Below are 10,847 nucleotides of genomic sequence, written 5' to 3'. Positions count from 1 at the left end.
CTCTTTTTTTAAAAAAAGATTTATTTATTTCTATTGGAAAGGTAGATATACAGAGAGAAGAGACAGAGAGGAAGATCTTGCATCCAATGGTTCACTCCTCAGATGAGAGCAAGGGCTGGAGCTGAGCCAATCCAAAGCCCGGAGCCAGGAGCTCTTCCAGATCTCCCATGCTGGTGCAGTGTGCCAAGGATGTGGGCCGTCCTCAACTGCTGTCCTAGGCCACAAGCAGGGAGCTGGATGGGAAGCAAGGCCGCTGGGATTAGATCCCGTGACCATATGGGATCTTAGGCGTGCAAGGCGAAGACTTTAACCACTATGCTATCGCACCAGGCCCCCATAACTTTTATATCTGGCCTTTTCATAGTGTCTTTCAATTCTTGAATACTTTTTTAGCCTGATCCAGCTCTGCTTCCAGGTTTTTGTTTGTTTCACCCTGATGACAGGATTATCTTCCAACTCTGAGATTCTTTCTTCTGCCTTCTTTGTTCCATTTTGGAAACTCTCCACTCTACCTTTAATTTGTATTCTTCATTTCTGATATATCAGCTTTAATTTGGTTCATTTCCTGCTTAACATATTGCTTAAATTTTTTAACTCCTGTATTACATGCTTCTCATTGTTCATAAGAAGCTTCACAGCATGTGTTTTGAAATCTGTATCCCCCATTTTCTCGAGGTGTTCCTCAATTAATTTTGAGTTTGGCAAAGGCTTTTGCTGCTTTGGAGGGGAGTCTTTGGTAACATTCATTGTGCTACTGTCGCTTTTGTGCTGTTGGTCATTGTTCTCCTAGTAGGCAGATTCTTCTCCTTATCGCACGTTTCTAAGCTGTGTATTCCTCAGTTCTACAATTCGATTTTACTTATTGTGGTTGGTACCTGGCTCTTTGCTTGTGATTACTTGTGTCATTCCTTCCAGTGAGTTCCAGGTCTGGGTTCTTATGTTAGATTTCCACAATGGTCTCCATAAACCCATCTCCTGACTCACCAGTCTCCACCCCCTGTGATACTGTGCTGAGGCTGTACTGTTGTCTGTGCAAATTTTTTCGCACTTCCTGTTAGAGCAGTTCCCAGCAATAGGGAGACACCAGGGGTCCTTTATAACTAGATTGTTGGTGTTGTTGATGTTTCTGGAACCTGTTGTGTTTTAGGTCTGTGGGACCAGTGTAATGCATTATGCTCAATGAGTTTGCTCCCAGCTCAGTGCATGTGCAGATCACTGTTGTCTCTGCAGTCTTAAATTCTTTGCCACACTATACAAAATGGTGCCTGATGTGCCACTGGTGGAGTTCTTGATCTACTGGCTGTTTTACCTGAGGGGTACTTAAACCTATTTTGGGTGAACCTGTAGGATGTTGCGTTGTTGCAGTACATTGAGCCAGAAATGAGTTCACTCCTAGCTCACTGTATGTGCAGTACTGTCCATAGCCATTGCACCCCTCTAGGAAATGGTACCTGATTTGGCTCTAGGGGGCAGACTAGGCTGTGAAATCTAACCTGCTCCTGCTCTGCCCATCTGGGACCTCTTCTCTGTCTCTGCTGCTGGTCAAATGAAACAGACCAGCAGAATGGGCAGTTCTGTATGGGTTCACTTCCTGTGCTCTCAGTGAACGCCTCTTTCTACCTGTTGCAGATAGGATTCTTTTTGCTGACTCAGTTCATCTTGGCAATCACTGAATGCTGCTGGGATATCAGGTCACTGCAACAGCACATCGTTGTGTCTGCTGCTTTGCTGTGTCTGTCAGTCCCCACGTACCCCTCTGCTGTTGTTTTGTCCTCTCCTATTGACTGTGCCTTCTCTGCTTGACCCTGGCTAATGTTTCTCCATCTGTTTAAACATGTCCTTAACCTCTTGTGCAATCTTGATTCTGTATTTCCTGTTCTTTTAATAATATCAGATATAAAAGTGTATTGTCTAGCATTTTTAGGGTATGTAATTGCTGCCTAGTGACATCCAGGGATAAGGGCTAGTGTGAGTGTAGGCAAGGGATGAATTCTGTGATTCCTAGTTATGGGGTCATGGAACTTGATTGCAAGCCTCGGGACTGAGATGTGAGGGTTTGGAGGGGAGATTCCATAAGTTCTATTTGGGCCAGACTAATTCACCAACCCATAAGGGAATCCTGAGATAGGCTGTTAGCATCAAGCATCACTGACTGCCACACACCAGTCCACGCAAAAGCTATGGCTGGGGTCCTGTATGGCAGGGCTAGGTACCAGTACCTGACCAAGTGGCGGAACAGGGGATGATGGGTCACACTTGGGAGGGTCAGGACACTAACCAAAACGTGAGAGAACCAGATCTGGCAGTAGATTCTCTAGGGGAAGTGTGGGCCCAACCCTGTGGAAATGCAAGTCCTGCTGCTTAGCTCGCAAGTTGGGGTTGTGATGGGCTGAGCTAGGTGTGACCATGGAACCTGCTATCACTTATGCGTAAAGGAACTGACAACAGTCTGGGAAGGTCAAGGCAGCAGCACCTGAATGTGTATGCTAAAACAGGATGTGCGGTGGGCTGAGCTGCAACTGGAAAGGGGCAAACCTTAACTCACAAGGAAGAACAGAAATCAGGATGGAGCACAAGTCATGCCGAACTAGGCTATTAAACCTACTGGTCTGCATGAGCCAGGGATACTTGGACACAGCAGTGAAGGCAAAGACAAATACAGGTGAGGGGCTGTGCCATGCTGGGTCAGAGCAACCACTGGCATGCATGCAATCTATGGTTGGGAACAGGCCCGATTGGGGAGCTAAGAAGACACCCTAACTAGGTTGGGGGTTCCCATTGGTGAGTTTGGGGGCTGGAGGGGAACTGTGTTCTGGTCTGGACATGGCTGCAGTCTCCCTTGGTACAAGTATGGACTGGGAATTAACTCACCAGGCTGGGGGAGACTCCAGCACCATCCAGTGCTCTGGAGGACCAGGGTAGATATAAGATGGACTAGGCTATGTCTCTGCCTCTACTGAGCTATGTGTGAGCCATGTCTGGGTATGGACGAGCCTTCCTGGGCTGAAACATCCAACAATAAGAACTGGAATGGGTTGAAGGCCAGTCAGGAAAGGCCACTGTTTCTTTTAGGACAAGAGGTGGCCTAAGTAGGGCTGGCTCATGGACCCACCGGTATGCGTGAGATCTGGCAATGGGAGAGGTTCTGATGGAGGAGCTTGGGCAACTCCTCTGGCAGGACACAGTCCATGCAGGTGATTGCAAGAACCACGATAGGGAGCAGCCCAGACCAGGCCAGGGAATGGTACCCACCAGCATACATTTGGTATAGGTTGGGGGCAGATCAGGCTGAAATGGTTCACACCACTTGCTGGCAAATCTGAGCACCAGAACAGAGTGTGGGTCAGGCCAGGTACGATCACAACACCGACCAGTGCACATTATGGCTGAGACTGGATGCCTGATGGGTTGGGCCGGGCCAGGCTATAACCCTCACCAGCATCAGCTGAAAATGGGGTGGGCTGGGCCAGGCTATAACACCCACTGGCAAGGTGAGGTGGACCGTACCAGACTGGGCTGCAACGCCCAACCAGCACACGTGAGAACTAGGGAGGGAGGGGGCAAAGGTGGTAGGAGGAATGTGGAGTGCTCCCCTGCTGGACAGCCATTCCCATAGGAGAATGTGAGCTAGGATGGAGTCGGATCAGACCAGGCAGGGCTGCGACACCTGTGGGCCTCATGTGAGCTGGATCAGGAAAAAGCCAGACTGAATTGACTGTTTCTACTAGTACAAGTAAATTAGAGTGGGTGAGGGTTGGTTGGGCTTTGACACACCATCAGATGGCAGAGGCTGGCACTGGGGGCTAATTCTGTCAAGTTAAACCGCAGAACCACCTGGAGAGTATGTAATCTGGGGGTGGGAGTGGTCTAGGAGGGAAACCGTGAGCGCCTCCCCCTTGGGTTGCCATTCCCATTGGAGAGCATGAAAACCAGGACTGGGGCATGGGTGGCTAGACTGAAAGGCACCTCCAAGTATGTGTGTGGGTTGGATAATAGGACTGGTTGGTTTGAACTAGGTTTCAATGTTCATTGACCCGTACGAGAGCTAAATGGGATGTGGGACAGACTGAACAAGTCTGCGGTACATACTGGCAAGCATGGGAACCAGGATAGGGGGCAGGCCTGGTGGGGGTTAAGGGGAGTCGCCCCGGTTAGGCTGCAGCTCCCACTGTTTTGTATGAGGGCCGAGTATGAAGTGGGCAGGATTGGGTTGGATTACAACACCCATTGGTTCAAGTGAAAGACAGAACTGACCCAGCAATTGCAACACCAGCACATGCATGAGCTGATTGGGGTGACAGACAGTGCCAGACCTTGTACTGGCAAGCACACACAACAATCAGGTCTGGGAACATCTCAGACGAAGTTTCTCTAGGGAGCCCTCCAAATGAACTGCTGATCTCAGAACTCTAACCATGAAGAGACTATGCCAACCAGTGGATTCTGAAGATTTAATCATGCTTGGAACGGTGAGATTGGCAGCAATTCAGAACTGTTGAACTATCAAAACTCCCACCAGGGATGGGTGGGAGGCTATCTGGGGCTTTTACCTTTATCTCTTACCTCACCCCAGATACAGAAAAAAAATTAGCTCAAAAACAATGGTCTTACCCACTTTCCTGTAGCCCTTGACCCTTTGTGCCCTAATCAACTATGTAAAGATTACCAAAATAAAATAATAAAAAAAGTATATTGGTGATGCAAGATTAGAAAGCTGTCCTCCATACTTTCTTCTGAATAATATATTTCAGAGTCTATGAATATCACAGAACTAGAGTGTAATGAAAGGGCTGGATACATAGATGAACATGGGAGATGAAGATATTGTTCAAAGGATATACATTAAAACTAGATGACCAGATATTTTGAAATTCAGAAATAGAAATTATGGAGAGACCGGAGGTTAATAAATGGTTGTTTGGGGCCTAATATAATAGAAGAGGACGGAGAGTGGGAAAATTCTTTGAATCTTTTTAGGAGTTTGAAATTTACTTTTCACTATGATGTTTAAACATTATTTTAAAAATAATTTTAATTGGTTAAACAAGATGGCAGAATAGGTTAAGGGCAGATGTAAACAGATAATGAAATATTAGCCATGATGAAGCAGAGAGGCCGTGATCCTGGGAAACAGGAGAGGACAAATGGCTGAGCAACACTTGGAGACCCATGGAGAAGGGGAAGTAGCAGAGACAGCATAGTGGTGTTGCAGTGACCAGACACTCCAGTGGTGGTTAGCAATTAGTGATCAGAGCTGCAAGAGCAGTCAGGTGAGAAGGGCATTTCACCTGGACCTCATGAGGTGACCCCAGGTGTAGAACTGCCCATCCTGCTAATTTGCTTGATTTGACCATGAGCAGAAGCAGAACAGAATAGCCGAAGCAGGTGGGTCCAGGAACAGGGATAATTTCATGGCTCAGATCCACACCAGTACCACATCAGATGCCATTTTATGTACTGAGGCAAAGTTTATGGGGCTGGAAGGAAAACAGTGATTTGTTATTCCAGGAGCAGTTCAATCTCAGCTTGATGCATTTCACTCGCCTCCTAAGCAGTACTGACTTGGGATCCTATAGGTGCCACCCAAGAAAGGTCTGGGTGGCACTCAGACCTCATGGATAGCAATCCCTGACCTCCACCAGTGCCACATCAGGTGATATTGAGTACTATGGAAAAGACTTCCAGCTCAACACATTGTACTTGTGAAACTGGGAAAATAGTATTGACCTAGCATCCTATGGGTTCCACCCAAAATTAATTTGGGTGGACCAACACCACTGACAATCCAGTAATTTAGGGCAGCTGGCATCTCCCTGATCCTGGGCACTGCTCAAACTGGGAGTGGGAGAAAGGTCATGCAGGCAAGCGTGTGGCCACAGCATGGGATGACAGGGGATGGAAAGTGGCACTGGGAGCCTGCACTAGGGGGACATTGGTGGTGGTGGTGGGAGGGACATTGGTGGACTGTAGTATAAGATCCCAGGACTGAAACTTGCTGGAGGGAGTGGAACAACTGTCTTCAATTGAAGAACCAAGTACCAAATGTAATCAGTAAAATTAACCTGTAGACCAGTGGACAACACAGCTCAGAAACCTGTCCTAAGGGGAAGAATCTGCTAACCAGAATAGCAACGACCAAGAGCAAAAGAAGACACAGGGGCTCAATGAATGCTACTGAGGCCCTACCTTCAAAGGAACAAAAGCCTTTGTCCAACTCAGAGCTATCTGAGAAAAGAACAAGGAAGTGGGGGATAAAGAATTTAAACATCAAAAAAAAAAGAATTAAAATATCTTGTTATAAAACCTAACAACAATGAGATGTACATACAAGAATTTAAGGAATTTAGGAATATGTCAAACAGGTAATAGGAACCCTGAAAGAAAATCAAGGAATGAAGCAGCCATATTAGAAATGAAGGACACAACGGAGCAAATGATCAGTTCAGTAGAAAGCCTCAACAATAGAACTGTGGCATATATATATTTATATATTTTATATAAAAATAAATATAATGTGATAATAAAATACACATCATATATATTTATATATATAACATGGCTAAAAACAAAGAAAATGTACATTTGTTATTGGTTTTTATTTATTTTCTGTTTTCTTCTTTGACAGATGACTGGAGTTTTGGATTCCTTTTCTAGTATTTGCTTATAAAAATTACCACAGTCCTTTATAAGTTACAGTCATTTCACTCCCAGAAACATACATGGAACTGGTGGCTATCATATTTACTAGAGTCATTTATATACACAAAATAAATACAACCTTACCTGCATCATATATGAAAAGTAAAAAGCACCCAATCTGAACTCAGATATCATTTTTCAGTTGTTGTTTTGAAGCTTTATTTACTCCTTTCTTCATTCACTTAGAGAACTTATTCACTTTAGATATTTTTTCTCAAAAATTTTCATGCATCTTAGTATGAAAGCCTCCTTGAAATGCTTGCTATCAGGGCCAGAACTTTGGTGCTGGTATTCCATATGATGCTGCTGTGTGTCCCAGCTGCTCCACTTTGGCTGCAGCTCCCCGCTATGGCCTGGGAAAGCAGTACAAGTTGATCAAGTCCTTTGAACCCTACAACCATGTGGGAGACCTGGAAGAAGCCTCTGGCTCCTGGTTTTGGATTGCCATTGCAGCCATTCGGGGAGTGAAGCAGTGGGTGTGAGATTGTCTTTGTCTCGCCATATATCTGTAATTCTGTAGTTCCAATAAAAAAATCTTTTAAAGAAACATGCTATGGGGTCCAGTGTGGTAGTCTAGTGGTTAAAATCCTTGCCTTGCATATACTGGGATCCTAAATGGGCAACAGTTTCATGTCCCAGCTGCCCCAGTTTCTGTCCAACTCCCTGCTTGTGGCCTAGGAAAACCGTTAAGAAAGGCCAAAGCCTTGGGATCCTGCATCTGCTTGGGCGTCCTGGAAGAAGTTCCTGACTTCTGGCTTGGATCAGCTCAGCTCCAGGCATTGGGGCCACTTGGGGAGTGCATCAGTGGATGGAACATCTTTCTCTTTGTGGCTCCTTCTTTCTAAATGTCTGATTCCAATAAAAATAAACAAATCTTAAAAAAGAAACATGCTATGAATCAAGTGGGTATTTAGCTTAGTGGTTAAGATGTTCCCAACAAAACTAAGCTATGGTCCTGGATCCAGCATCTTGCTATTGTGTCTCTTGGAAAGATTCTGGGGTGACTACTTAATCAGATTCTTGTCACTCAGTTGTGAGACCTGGATCATGTTGTTAAACTTAGCTTTGAACTTGGCCTAATATGGGGCATTAAGGATGTTTGGGAATTGAAACAACTGATAAACTCTCCCTCTCTCTCTCTCTGTCTTTCAGCTCACAACCAAAAATTGAAAACATATTTGGTAGGGTCAAAGCCAAATAAAATTGTCTATGTAACTTCAAGAGAGACCAGCAAGCACAGTCTAATAACCAAAGTTAGCATTAATGAACCCAAATAAAACAACATCAATTCTGTTACAAGATGTGTTGAGACAGTCTATGTGAGCACTGATTTCTAATCCAGTGTAGAACGTCGGTGAGAGGAAGGGTGTTAGTAAGTCCATGAAGAGGCAGGCACATTGCTCTTGTTTCCTCACTCAAACACAGAACTCAGCTTTGTGACAAAGGACAGGAACTGATCTGTGTAAGGCAGGCAGTTCTCTATGGACAGAAAACCTAGAGAGAAGACAATGGATCACCCTCTACTGTGACTATGGGAAACCTGTGTGTGATAGGCAGGGAAGTACATGTGACTGTTAAATGCTGATTTTTTTTTTAACATTTTATCATTATTATTATCATTTTATGATACAGTTCCATAGGCTCCTGGTATATCCCTTATCCCCTCCCCAATTCTCCCCAACCTAATTCCTCTATATCATTACTAAAATGTAGTTCTTCATACACAGTCATATGTCCATCATTGAGGGCATGAACAATGGCAGAGAGTCCAGCATCCTATTGACAAGATACAGTGAACAGTTTCATTGTAAGTCCATCTTAGTCTGGAAGTAGAAATGCATACTACCTTGTATCCTCACATCTGGACGTTAGTCTCCATTTTACAGCTACTGTACATCCTCTTAAATGAAAAGTCATAATACAAAATCAATAGAAAGAAAAACAGAAATTTACAATGCCATGAAGTTAAATAACATGTTACTAGATATGACAGTCTCCATTACACAGCTACTATACATCCCCTTAAATGAAAAGTCATAATACAAAATCAACATCAGGGAGAAAAAAGAAATGGACCACACCATGAAGTTAAATAACATGGTAATGAATGACTAACATGTCACTGAAGAAATGAAAATCAAGAACCTTCTTGAAGAAAATGATGTCACTGTATGATCTATGAGTCATTGAATGATTTAATCAGAAGAAAGTGTTTTGAAGAGATGAAACTAACAGAAAACATAAAAACCCGTGTGATATAGTTTCTGCTGACTTTTGTTGGTGATGTGTGTCTCTTCTAGACAACAAATAGATGGGTTTTGTTTGTAATCCAGTCTATGACGTTTGATTGAGCTTAAGCAATTTACTGGTGAGCCAGGAGCTGGGGCTGTGGAGACCATGGTGGAAATCTAACATAAGAACCCAGACCTGGAATTCACCAGAGGTTGTGGCACAAGTGGCTGCAAGCAGAGAGCTGTGTACCAACTGCAAAAGTAAAATCGCATTGTAGATCTGTGGGTGACACAGCTTAGAAACCTGCTCCAAGGAGAAGTCTCTGTTAACCAGAAGTATAATGACCAAGAGCAAAAGAAGAGACAAAGGCACTAGGAATATTACTGAAAATTCCCCTGCAAAAGAGCAAAAACCTATGCCAAGCTCAGAGTTAACTGAGGAAGACATCGAAAAAATGGGGGACACAGAATTCATAAAACTCATTTTAAAGCTGCTGATCAACAATGAGAAGCACATACAAGAGTTCCCTTTACTTTTCAGATTCCACATGAATCCCTGTCAGCACCTTAAACTCTGTGGGACTCTAAACCATATATTGCTTCTCTTTGATACATCTTGCTGTCACTTCCTCTTTGCCTTTTATTTGACAACCAAAACTAACTTTCATTTGGTGAAGACTCTCCTACAGTAGTTGTCTTGCTTTTTTGCAACCTTTGGCTGAGGGATTTCAAATGAGCAAATAGGTTATTTGAAATCACAATTGGTGTAGGGAGCAGGGTACGGGGTCAGGACTGTCAGATACACAGCAGAATGTCTTATTTCTCTGTTGCTTTTGGGCTCAGCCACAGGCTAACATCTTCAGCAAAGTCTAGGACTTGCTGCAGTGTTCTGCTCTGCTGTGTGCTGCTGCTTGTTGCCAGTGGAGTACTCCCAGGACCCCAGCCTTACTTGGTGGTCTTAGGAAAGCCAAGTGCTTTCCACCAATTGTAGCCTTCATAGAGCAAGGGTGGCAACCACAGTCACACTTTCATACTCCTACATGGCAGAGTCATGTATGAAAAAAACAGAAAACATGTATTTCAACAATTCCATATCACACTGTGTAGAATCATGGCTCCAGCATGAGTTGAGAGCACACTGGTCAGCCCCCTGTGTTTTCCTGCTGTGCTATGCTGGATTAACCACACTCTGACACCTAGAATGTATGTGATGTTCACCACGCCACTTTAAATAGCTCTCTTTTGGTTGTCTGCAAATGGACACAATAAAAGTATGGTGGGCTGAATAATGACCTTAAATGGCCCCAATTCATCTTTGGAATCTGAATCGTCGATTTCATTATTTCATATGATAAAAGAACACCAGAGATATGATACTGTTAAGGATCACAAGAGGGCTAGATTATATAAGATCATTCATGTGGACCCAAAGCAGTAGCAAAAGACTTTGTTAGGAAAATTAGAGGATAGACATGTGCAGAGATGTGATGACGGAGGTCGAGATCGAATAAAATGGAATCAGGGTCCCTAGCACCCTGAGAAGTTCAATCGAATGAATTTCTCTGCTAGAGATTCTGGAAGGATCATCACTTCTGACACCATGATCTCAGTTCAATAAACTTGATGTTATATATATTCTAACTCAAGGTTGCCAGAATACAAATATATGCTTTATAGAATAAGCCACTTATTTAAATCACTAAATTTGGGGGACCATTTAATAGAAGCAACTGACATTAGCACAAGTGCCCAGGTTATATTACTGTTTTATCAGTATATGTATAGAATAGTGCCATGCAAGTTCAAAAACAGTGCCATCAGAATCAAGACTTCAGTGATCAGGGAGGTGGTGATGCAGGGGAGGTGGAAGTTTCAAGTACCAGATGAGTCACTGAGAAATTGACTTTATGTCAGTGC

Source organism: Ochotona princeps, chromosome 13 (genome assembly GCF_030435755.1).
Source record: "Ochotona princeps isolate mOchPri1 chromosome 13, mOchPri1.hap1, whole genome shotgun sequence".
In the NCBI taxonomy this organism is placed as follows: Eukaryota; Metazoa; Chordata; class Mammalia; order Lagomorpha; family Ochotonidae; genus Ochotona; species Ochotona princeps.
This window is presented reverse-complemented; position numbering follows the sequence as displayed.